The sequence below is a fragment of the Protopterus annectens genome, chromosome 7.part0 (assembly GCF_019279795.1).
Source record: "Protopterus annectens isolate FY-2018-M chromosome 7.part0, PAN1.0, whole genome shotgun sequence".
NCBI classification, from domain to species: Eukaryota; Metazoa; Chordata; order Ceratodontiformes; family Protopteridae; genus Protopterus; species Protopterus annectens.
In genome coordinates, this window is record NC_056739.1 from 248,786,421 (window position 1) to 248,798,583 (window position 12,163).

General features: G+C 40.4%; 1 protein-coding gene across 1 annotated transcript in view; it reads left to right on the forward strand.

Moving 5' to 3' along the window:
- Positions 1 to 12,163, forward strand: part of LOC122806377 (EF-hand and coiled-coil domain-containing protein 1-like) — a 194,772-nt gene that overhangs the window by 29,954 nt on the left and 152,655 nt on the right. The window lies entirely within an intron of this gene.

The following is a 12,163-nucleotide window of genomic DNA, read 5'->3' on the forward strand; positions in this document are numbered from 1 at the left end:
CCACCAACCTGGAGGTGTGGGTATCTTTGATGAATATTGATACTCCCCCTCCTTTTGTGGTTCGGTCCAAGTTTTGGGGCTAAAATGCATGGTATGACGTATAATCTAGTAGTGCTGGGGTGCTCTCGGGAGCCTTGAACCAGGTTTCTGTTGCTGCACAGATATCGATGCTCTCCATGCTAAGGAGAGTTTCGAGTGCGTGCATCTTGAGGTTTAAACTTCTGGCATTGAGTAGCATTACTCTTAGTTTCTTATCCTTTGTGATACCTGTGGACGTGGGTTTGTCTTTTGAGCCTTGCCTAAAAAAGGTACTATGTGGGTAGCAAGAGCCTTTGCCAATATCCGAAAGCCCAGGGGTGACAGGTGCAAGCCGTCCCTAACGAAGCATTTGGCTTGTTGAGCATGTCATCCCAGTCTGACAGGCATTGGATCCCCTTTGAATGACACCAATACTTAAGCCAGTTGTTGAAATTGATCATCTTGTCTTCATATTGTGGCATCATTCTTGGTGAGGGTAAGATGCTACTCAAGGTTAGGGTCATACCGGCCTGGGCTACATGCTCAGAGAGCTCCTCTGTCTCTTTTCATGTAGTCCAGGGAGGTACCTCTCAGGTCATTCACACCAGCATGGAGTCATATTTGTACTTTCCTTGGAGTGACCTGAGTGCTTGTGTTATGTGATGGATCCTAGCGCCCGACAGGCAGCTCACCGTGACCTTCTCCTTGTTCAGCCTGGTGAGCGGGACATCAGTGTGCCTAACGATAGTCACCTATTACAAGTGTATCAGGTGTGTTGTTTAGCCTTAAGGGTTGTGACTGTTTGGCACACTGGCTTTGTGAGCTATGTGTTGCACGTGTTTTGTTTTGGGGTATTGGTTGCTTGGGTGTCTGCTTTGGAGGTCTCTGCTGCTTGGGCAGATTTTTATTTAGAGCCTCCGAGTATGTTTTTGTGTGTTTATGTGTTTGGTTTGCTGTCGTGGTGGGTTTATGTTAGACTGGAATTGTAGTGAGTGTGGTTTCCTTCTCCTCCTGACTGGTTACGCCAGTACTGAGTTGAGAGAGCTTAGCCTCCAGTTTGGCTGTATGGTTGCATCTCTCACATGTGTTGGAATTTGTTGGGAGGAGGAGAGGGTTGTCTGTGTACATGAGGCTGTTGTAACATTGCCTCAAGATTCCCAGATTCACCAGCTGGACTGGAGAGGAGATTGACAACTGACCTTTGGACATGCTAGAATAGTATTGGGAATTCCTTTATAATTGAAAAAAAGGGCCAATGGGGGAACAAGGTACTTAAGGGGGAGTTTGTTAGGGTGTAGTGCTTTTAATTTTTTAGTGCTGACTTATATAATTGTTTTAGTGAGCAAGTGCCAGGTAACTTAAATGCAATGTGTTACAGGTAACTTAAATGCAAAAATGACAAACAGTAGCTTTCTTTCAAGTGAAACAAGGAAATAAGTGCAGTAAGCAATGCAGATATCACTAGGGATCCACAGAAGCGCTGAAAAGCCACGTTTTAGGTGGAATTAGCGTTTCAGGGAAATAACTAGCAAACAAACAACAAGCATACAAACAAAGCTAGATTCAGCAGACCTGGATCTAGTCTATGCTACAGCAAACAAGGTGTATCAATTTCAGTAAGAAACAGTTCAAATATGCAGGCACTATAAGCCTTTAACCAGAAATTCCCAGCTCAGAAGGGCAGAGTCCAGCCTCTCCTCCCACAAGAGTGCAGACCATGAACCTTCTTAATGTAAAATAACTGGCCTGAAGCCCAAGTGCTTAAACCAGAACTAATACACTTTTAGAATAACAGACACTGAGCCCTCAATCAGCAGTTCCCAACTTAGAAGGATGTAAGCTACCTACCCTGCCACCACAGTGCAGGCCACAAACCTTCCTAATGTAAAACAACTGGTCTGAAGCCCAAGTGCTTAATCCAAAAGACTTAGAATGATAGCTACACTTTAATCAAGTTGCTACCAACCAGTAATAAATACAATTGAATACTTTAAAGAATGCCTGGATTAGTGCTCAAGTTATACAAACAAAGCTAGATTCAGCAGGCCTGGATCTAGTCTATGCTACAGCAAACAAGGTGTACCAATTTCAGTAAGAAGCAGTTCAAATATGCAGGCACTGTAAGCCTTTAATCAGAAATTCCCAGCTCAGAAGGGTCTATATATGTGTACATATCTAATACAGAGAGGGAGACGTATATATCTATCTATTTAGTTGTAGCTATATATACACATACATCTACATATTTAGCTACACGTCCTGTAATGTTGAATGGTATTGCTGGATGCTATGTTTGTGGAAACATCAGGGCTATGTATATCTGTGGTGACTTAGTGGTAAATCACATTGGCTATGGTGTGAAGGCTCCTGGGTTTAAGCCTTGCAGTGACTGTTTAATTTGTTGCCGGCCAGAACAAGGCCTGTTGGATATGGAGTGGTTGAAGCACTTTTATGCAGTTGTCAGTGGGTTTGCATGACTGTTAGCAATGCTAACTTCCGGTGACATCCCCTTCCACATGGTTAGCCTCACTATTGCTTACTCTGTGTAAGCACTGCTTACCATCATGCAAACAGACTTGTACCTGCTTATTCGTGCTTATTTATCCTTACTACTGCTATATTTTAGACAGTAATAGTCTACTGGTTCTTGGGGAGGTGGTGAATTTGGCAAGTGTATGGGTTTATCATTCATTGCACAGCTTACTACTCCAGTTCACACATGTATGTTATTTCTTAGGTTATACAACTAAATATATTGATCATCACAGTGATATGAGATGGAAATGTAATGTACTGCAGTGGGACTCGAACTGCGATTGACTGCTCGTGAGGTGAACACTCTGCCCACTACAATATTGCTGTAATGCTTCCTTTGCACATATCCTGCTTTTTATCCTCCTTTTGCTATTTCAGCTACATTACCCATAGGTAAGCGATGGGCACACCCGCGCACCTATGGTTAGCTTTAATCAGACTTTTAAAAAAGATAAAAGGGTTTCTTCTTCTAATTTATATGTCCTGTTGCTGTTGTACACATGGGGGTCAGTTGGTGGGGTTATGAGGACACCTATGAGCAATGTCTGTAATTTCTTAACTGCTTCTGCTGTTCTATATTGCAGGGCTGTGTTTATTCTGAGAACTCTGCTCTCAGACATGCCTTCTGCACTCGTACACGCTCCATGTAAGCATAGGAGCTTGGCCAGCACGCCTTCATTACTATGCATGGCGTGCTGTTGTTCTGCACCTAAGTGGGTGTTTCCATACAGGACTAAGTTAGCCCTGCATGGGAGGTTATTGAATCCGAGGGAATGTTTGATGACTTCATTGTTTCTAGCATCAGCAGGTCAGATGCACAGTAACTAAGTAATTTTCTTGTGTAGCAATCCTGTTGTCAGTCTTCCTACAAAACAAGAGGGTGCACTTCATTAGCAGTCAGGTGTGGGGGTTGCCCTAACACCACATGGGGTGGGTTAAGGCTTAGAAAAATACTCCACCCTTACTCCACCCTTATTCTGAGTCTAGAATGATGCATTAAGAAAATGCTGCATAGGATCCCAACTTCATGGCTCAGTGGGATTAAGCCCTGATTGTGCCCACATGACCTATGTTTTACTAGTGGCATAGATGATTGAGGAACCAAGCAGGGGAGGATGGTAGTGAGCAGCTAATGCTGATGACCAGGGCAACAACAGCTTGGTAGCCAAAAAGCTTTTATGGGGCATGTGTATGGTCCATGCACACATTAGGGGTGGGCATAGGCTACTTCTAGCTGAAGTGGTGATAACACCACATGGGATGGGTTAAGGCTTAGAGAAATGCCCCACCCTTATTCTGAGTCCAACCCACAGGCTGCTGATGGGACCCAGTGGGTAAGTCTGGATCTGGTGACATGCATGTGTGGTCACTTTACTGTCTTAGTCTGGGGGACAAGACAAAGTGTACCATTCAAGGGGATGAGCTCTCCTTCTCTGGCAGAAAGATGCCGGGTTGAGGAGTAGTAAGAGAAAAGTATTTTTGACTGCCTCTTACTTCTGTCAGTGGAGGGAATGAATGGGATGAGGGTTGATTAGAGGAGTAATTGTTGGACAAAATATACATGGGCAAAAAACGGCTAGAAGCAAATATTTGAGAAAAGAGTGATGCAAATAATGTGGGTCATCTTCATTGGGGATATATTTACTACATGGTATTCACAGCTGTGCAGCACATTTCACCTGCACGTGTCCTTACAAACATCTTTCACTACCTGTACAAATTCAGCTTACTTACACCAACTTCTCTTTTTTGATGAAGCACTTTTTATGCAGAACACGCCTTCCTAGTAAGGAAAATGGGAGCCTATATTGCTTCTTTGCTATTTTGATTTCTTGAGCAAAAAGAATATCCACATGATATTTTGTATTCATAGCTAGAAGTACATGACACTTAACAGGGGAATACAGATTTCCTGAATTTACTATGAACATCTCAAAACAATCAGCAAGTATTATCCTTTGTTAATGTACTCTGTATTTATAAAGGAACAGTGTAGTTAATAAATGGAGGTAAAATAGAATGAGGATAACTTCACTAGGTGTTTCTAAGTGAAGGATACATGCCTTTTTTTCACATTGGTTAACTGGGTAGGTGGGCTGGTCCAAGGATCTTATTTTCAGCCACAGATTTGACCAAACATGAGAAGAGGGAGGCAGAAAAATATTTAATCAACAATTCACATATAAAAGGAGTTCCCATTGCAAGTGAAGTTGACAGTACGATAAGAGATGTATAGTCTGAGTAATTGTGCCAGTATTCATGAATAGAGCAGCAATTATTAAATATGAATTCAATATATATTTAAACACACTTCATTGTTGTCTAATTAGACAGAATATCCTAGGTTTTGAAGTTAGAGAGTAGATTTGCAACAGATTAGCACAGGATATCACTGCACCACTTAAATAAGATATCACTGATAGTCGTTATGTTTAGAGTTCTTATTTATTAACATTCTGACTGTATCCTCAACTAAAAATACTGAATGTAAATTTATCGTAGTTAATGTCTAGCAGCAAGTAATTACACTGTTGATAATAGACCAAATTCAAGAAATGCCATGTCTGATTACTGAAAGAAAACATAAGAACACAAACACAGAAGTGTTTTTATTGTTGTAGGTTGTGCAATTACCAGAGCTTTTCGGCTAGCAGGAGACCTTCATCAAGAGTTAACTTTTCTGATGATGGATACAGTGCTTAAATACACACTTATACCTAGAAAGGATGTCAAGTAATTTCATTTTGTCAATGGACACAAAATCAGACACACATGCCCAGTAATTGCAGGTACTTTCTTAACTGAATGCGTCTGGCTTGTCACTGTGATCAGAAAGTAAGTAGTCACTGCTGAATGTCATTGATTTGTTCAGTATTCTTTCTCCTACTTGCTAGCATTTTTCCTTTTCTGGTAAATTGCTGAGAATTATATATATTCAAAAGAGCTAGGTGTTATACGTTCAAATGTTTTATTGTTTGTATAATGCATTGCTGATGAAAAGTGAATCTGAATTCACATAGACACATCCACAAACTCACTGTCTGTCTCACTTAATATGCTGCCATGAAGCGGGGAACTTGCTTTTCTTCAAGCAATATCTCTACTTTAATACCTTGTTTAAAAATCCTTACAGTTTTTGAGGTTTGCTTTTTAGTAATGTCCATAGTTACATGGTTAAAGATTTTATAAGTAGATTCCTTCAACTTTGTGTCAGATAATTTGTTCACACAGGTAGTGATAGGAATTTCAATTACATGCTCTGTAAAGTCCATCTCAGATTATCCTCTAGAGATTGTACATGATAGTGGTTACCTGTAGCACCCAGAACTCTTCCTAGAGAAATACCTGATCATTTTGTTTATTCCAGGAATGCATCTGAAGTTGACTTGTTGGGAGGATCAAACAGGCAGTCTGGTATTTGAACAGCCAAAGACTTTACTAGGCCCTTAACTTTCTAAATTTGACAAGCGACAGCTTCCACCTCTGGATCAAGTGGTCTTAATTTAGAATATAGAATAAGTTGAGCATAGTCAGTTACTGCACTGCTGCTTAAAGAAGAGCCAAAGGAACTGGGACTGGCCATCCCATTTAATGGTCAAAGTGTTCAGGTAGTTTAAAATTGAAAGGACCTCCTTTTGTGTAGCAGAGTGGAAGCTGAATAAATGTTACCGCTTTGCATTACTCCCTACAAATAATTTTGGTATATGTGGACATTGCTTGCTAGCATTTGGAAGGGTCTCCCATCTTTTAATGCTTCCATAATCCTTTACTTGTGTACACAGCTGAGCATGTACACACATGGGCATTAGAGATGATTTTTTTCAGGTTAGATGTACGAGGCTCTGTGTTGTAAAGTACATATAGTCAAGTTTCTTAGTACAGATTTTAAGAGTATGACAAATAGTTCCACATCCTGCTCTTTCTGACTGAGTACTAATGTCTGTTACCAAGAATGCTGCTTTTGTCTGGCAGTTATCAACGTCTTGTTTACTGGAGTGGTGCATACCTTTTAAATTCATTAGTATTCACACGCAACTGGGTGACTAAGGATATTAGGTTATGTCATGCTCTCTGTGGCACGTACATGGTGCAGGCCTCCTGGGAAAGCTGCCCTTGTGGGTTAGAAGTCCTGAGTTATGTGGGTTATCTCCCACCATAAATCATGCAAGTAACTGATTTGTGGCTTAAATTTTTTTAACAGTTCATTATGATCAAGTAAAAGTTAGAGAATGAGATCATACCGTTGAAATGTCCAGATCTTTGCATCTTATTTTTGGCCTATACCTCATAAAATCAGATTTTTTTGGCAAATTATCAACAATTGAAGTCACTAAATAATGACAGACATTTGAGTTTTAGATTTCATATCCTTCTGAAGAATGCATGCTAACAGAAATCCTTTTATTCTAGCAACTTTCTAAAAATCTGTGTTGGTTACATTTCTAGTAATCATTTTAAATCGGAGTTGCTGGCTACTGAGACTTGTCTGCATATATCAACTGGACACAAGCTGATTTAAGTATACTTTTCTCTGCACTTATTTAAGATTTGAGTAAGTAAATATTGTGTGTCTTTGATTCAGTAAATATTGTGTGTCTGTCTCTCTGCAGCTAGTTCCCCAACCCCCCCTCCCTGTTTCCTGTTGTGGTGGTAATCTTGGTGGCTCAGGAATTGCCCGCCCCTGCTGCAAATCTCTTTTTGCACACTCCTCCTGGACCCATCTCATTTGCTCACTCACCTGAGTACAGTCAGATCATATTTTGATTTTGGATACTCCTACCAGTCCCATCTCCTCTGCGGTGTACAGAGAGAGCACTTGGGAAGGACATTCCCCTATAGTATCTTAATCTGCTCTGTTTCCTCCGTCTCAAAAAAAAAATTTGCACTTCATCTGCCTTACTGTATTTGTGTTTCTTCCTACTTTATTACCTTATTTTGCTTTTTCCTCCTCTTAAAAGTACTCAATTGAATTTATTCTGCTGCCTTTATTACTGCTTGTTAGTAGCCTGATTAAATTGTGACTGTTATTCTAAGGCCCTTGGTTTAAGCGCTTGGGCTTCAAACTAGTTGTTTTACATTAAGAAGGTTTGTGGTCTGCACTGTTGTGGCAGGACAGGTAGCATACATCCTTCTAAGTTGGGAACTGCTGATTGAAAGCTCAGTGTTTGTTATTCTAAAAGTGTATTCGTTCTGGGTTAAGCACTTGGGCTTCAGGCCAGTTATTTTACATTAAGAAGGTTTGTGGTCTGCACTGTTGTGGGAGGAGAGGCTAGATTATGCTCTTCTGAGCTGGAAATTTTTGGTTAAAGGCTTATTGCGCATGCTTATTTGAACTGTTTATTTCTGAAATCGGTACGCCTTGTTCACTGTAGCATAGACTAGATTCAGGCCGGCTGGATCTACCATTGTTTGTATAACTTGTGCAATGATCCAGGCCGTCTTTTTTTTTGGAGAAGGTTTCTCTGTACCCTAGTGGCAGGACTGTGCAGTTAGAACTTGTCTGATTAGGGCTCAGTTTTAAGCTTTTTAACTGATTAATTGGGTAAAGTGTTGTTTTGATTGTATCTGCTCTATTTTCTGACAAAAATATATATACTTGTTTCCCGCCTTTCTGAACTAGTATAGTCCAGTTTTCAGGTTATTGCTGAATCCAGGGCTGTGTTACAAGTTTCTGTGTTGCCCATACCTTACTTGGATAGAAGGAAGTTTCTCTGTTCACCTGTGAGAGAGGGGAGCTTTGAGCAGGCTATCTGTCCCTGGAGGAGTGGTTACAGCCCAGAAGTTAGTAGTTTATTGGCCATTTTGGGCTAATTTCTATCTCTTTCACTTCCCTGCTATAAAAACCACATTTGTGCAGTTTTTACACGTGTATTCCGCTCAGCAAGTGCCTTCCAGGTGTTCTGCAGAGCCTACAGCAGCAGAGAGACAAAAGAGTGACTTTGGAGTGATTGAGTATCACTTTTCTGCTTTTCTTGCTGTCTTAACTAATTCCGCCTAAAACGCCAGTTTTTTTTAGCGAATCTGTGATTTAAAAAGTTTGTTATTGCTACATATTGTACTTATTTGCTGCCTGCACTTGAATTAAGTCATTTTTGTGTTTTCTAACTGTTGTAAGCTACACACAGCTAAAGTGCGATAGCCTTTTCTGTGCATTTAAAGTGTTGTTTTGATTGTATCTACTCTATTTTCTGAAAAAAAATATATATATGTGTATATATATATATATATATATATATATATATATATATATGTATATATATATATATATATATATATATGTGTGTGTGTATATATATATATATATGTATATATATATATATGTATGTATATGTATATATATATATATATATATATATATATATATATAATGTATGTATGTGTGTGTGTATGTGTATATATATATATATATATATATATATATATATATATATATATATATAATGTATATGTATATGTATATATATATATATATATATATATATATACATATACATATATATATATATATATATATAATGTATGTATATATATATATATATATATATATATATACATATATATATATATATATATATATATGTATGTATGTGTATATATATATATATATATATATATATATATATATATATATATATATACATATATACATATATATATATATATATATACATGCGTCTTTCTGAACTGGTTATTGCTGAATCCAGGGCTGAGTTACAAGTTTCTGTGTTGCCCATACCTTACTTGGATAGAAGGAAGTTTCTCTGTTCACCTGTGAGAGAGGGAGCTTTGAGCAGCCTATCTGTCCCTGGAGGAGTGGTTTCAGCCCAGAAGTTAGTAGTTTATCAGCCATTTTGGGCTAATTTCTATCTCTTTCACTTCCCTGGTATAAAAACCGCATTTGTGCGGTTTTGTGCATCGGGGAGCACCATTTAGCTAGAGTTAAAGTATTCTCGGCTCCACGAAGTCTACTCTTCAATTTTTCCCTTGGAACTAGACAAACCTTCAACTTTAACACTCAAACCATTCATTTCACAGTCAAGCACTTGCTTAAAACTCGTAGCAAGCACTAATTTAACCATAGCACTAGACCCCCCTATACTGTCCAGAAGGACAGGGCTCTCTATTCGTCCCCACCAGCTAGTCAGAAAATCAGCTTACTCTACCTATTTAGGCATGTCCAAAGGGCAGTTTCCGGTGTACTCTCCAGTCCAACTGCTGAATCTGGGCATTTTGAGGCAATGTTACAACTGCCTCATGTACACAGATAACCCTCTGCTCCTACCACCAAACACTAATATATGCGAGAGATGCAATTATACAGCCAAACTGGAGGCAAAGCTCTCTCAACCCAAGACTGGAACTGACAGTCAAGAGAAGAAGAGTAATACTTGCAGCACACCGCCAGTCTCACATAGACCTAATAAACCAACACCGGCAAATAACACACATGAATACATGAAAACATACTCCGAGGCTACTTCACATAATCAGTGTGCAATGCAATGACAGCCCTTAAAGCAAAATAACATACCCAACACACTAGTAATAGGCAACTCTATAGTCAGGCACACTGATGTCCCACTAACTAGGCTGGACAAGGAGAAGGTTACAGTTAGCTGCCTGTCAGGTGCCAGGATCCTCCACATAACACAAGCACTCAGGTCACTCCAGAACAAGTACAAATACAACTCTGCCATTGTCCATGTTGGTGTGAATGACCTGAGACATACCTCCCTGGACTACATGAAAAGAGACATGGAAGAGCTCTCTGATCATGTAGCCCAGGCCAGTATGACTCTGACTAGCATCCTGCCCTCACCAAGAATGATGCCACAGTATAAAGAAAAAATGATCAATTTCAACAATTGGCTAAGTTTCTGGTGTCATTCAAAGGGGATCCAGTAGCTGTCCGCCTGGGATGACATGCTCGACAAGCCACATTGCTTCACAAGAGATGGCTTGCACCTGTCATCCTTAGGCTTTCGAATACTGGCCAAGGCTCTTGCCACCCCCATAGTGCCTTTTTTAGGCAAGGCTCAAAGGACAAACACACCACCATAAATAGCACAAGTAACCAAAAACTGAGGGTAATGCTACTCAACGCCAGAAGTCTAAACTTCAAAATGCACACACTGGAGGCACTCCTCAGTATGGAGAAAGTACAGTTTTGTACCTACCATAAATGTAGATGTTCGAGTGCTAATACAGCTGCAATAATCACAGATGGGTTTTCAGCCGTCAGGCGGTCCCTCGGTCGGCCGAATTCCAAAGTCTTGGTCCGGCATCGGTTGTCGTCGCTTACTCTTCTGACGTCAGGAAGGCCAGAGTATATAAGACACAGCCGACACCATGTTCTTCAGTCTTTCTTGCCCCAGATATCAGGTGCCCCCAAAAGGAAGGCAATACATAAATAAGGCTTATCTACATATGCAGGCAATGCAATGTAATGCAAAATCAGTGTAAGCAAGCAAATAAAACATAGCAGGATAACCCAGTCAGGTGGTATGAAGAGGTTGTTAGGCCCCATGCCTTTACCAAGTGGGGAAGGAGGGAGGGAAACCTGTACTGCAGCTGTATTAGCACTCGAACATCTACATTTATGGTAGGTACAAAACTGTACTATGTTCATCGTGCATACAGCTGCAGTAATCACAGATGGGTAGAGTCCCAAAGCTATGCATAGGGTGGTAGGTACTATGAGGAACTGGGTTGAGCCAGAATGCCCTGCAAAACAGCAGTGGCAAAGCCTGCTCTTGTTCTGGAATATAAGGGTAGGTGGTAGTGTTTTGTGAAGGTATGTACAGAACTCCAAGTGGCTGCCTCCAAAATATCCTTAGTAGGAATGCCTCTGAGGAAGGCTGTAGAGGTGGCTGTGGCCCTGGTGGAGTGAGATCTGATACCAGTAGGGACAGATTTCCCATGATAGGAGTAACAAAAACGTATGCAGTGGTCAATCCACTTGGAAATGGTCTGTTTGGTAACTGGTTTCCCTTGAGCCCCTACGGCATAGGACACAAAAAGTTGTTCTGATTTCCTGAAGGACTTTGTTCTGTCCAAATAATAACGTAGTCGCCTATGGATGTCTAAAGTGTGGAGCAGCCTCTCCCCTTTGTTTTGAGGGTTAGGATAAAAGGTAGGTAGGTGTATGGCTTGATTTAAGGCTACCCTGGATACCACTTTTGGCATAAAAGATGGGTTGGTACGAAGGGAAACCCTGTCCTGATGGAAGCTGAGGAAGGGCTGCACTGCCATGAGGGCCTGTAGTTCAGAAACCCTACGAGCTGAAGTGATGGCCAGAAGGAAAGCTGTTTTCCAGGACAAATGTTGCAGATCTGTTGAGGCAGCAGGTTCAAAGGGAGGCAATGTTAATTTTTCTAGTATGTAATTAAGGACCCAGGCTGGTATTAGTTGCTTCCTTGGAGGTCTTATATTCTTAGCCCCTCTGAGGAACTGTCGTAAGAGTGGGTGAGAGAATAAAGGAGGATCCATGTTGAATTCTGCAGAAATGGCTGAGGCATGTATTTTTATGGAAGAAAATGAAAGTCCACTGTTCAGCAGTTCAGCTAGGTACTGTAAAACCTGAGGCAAGTTCAATTTTCTAGGGTCCTGG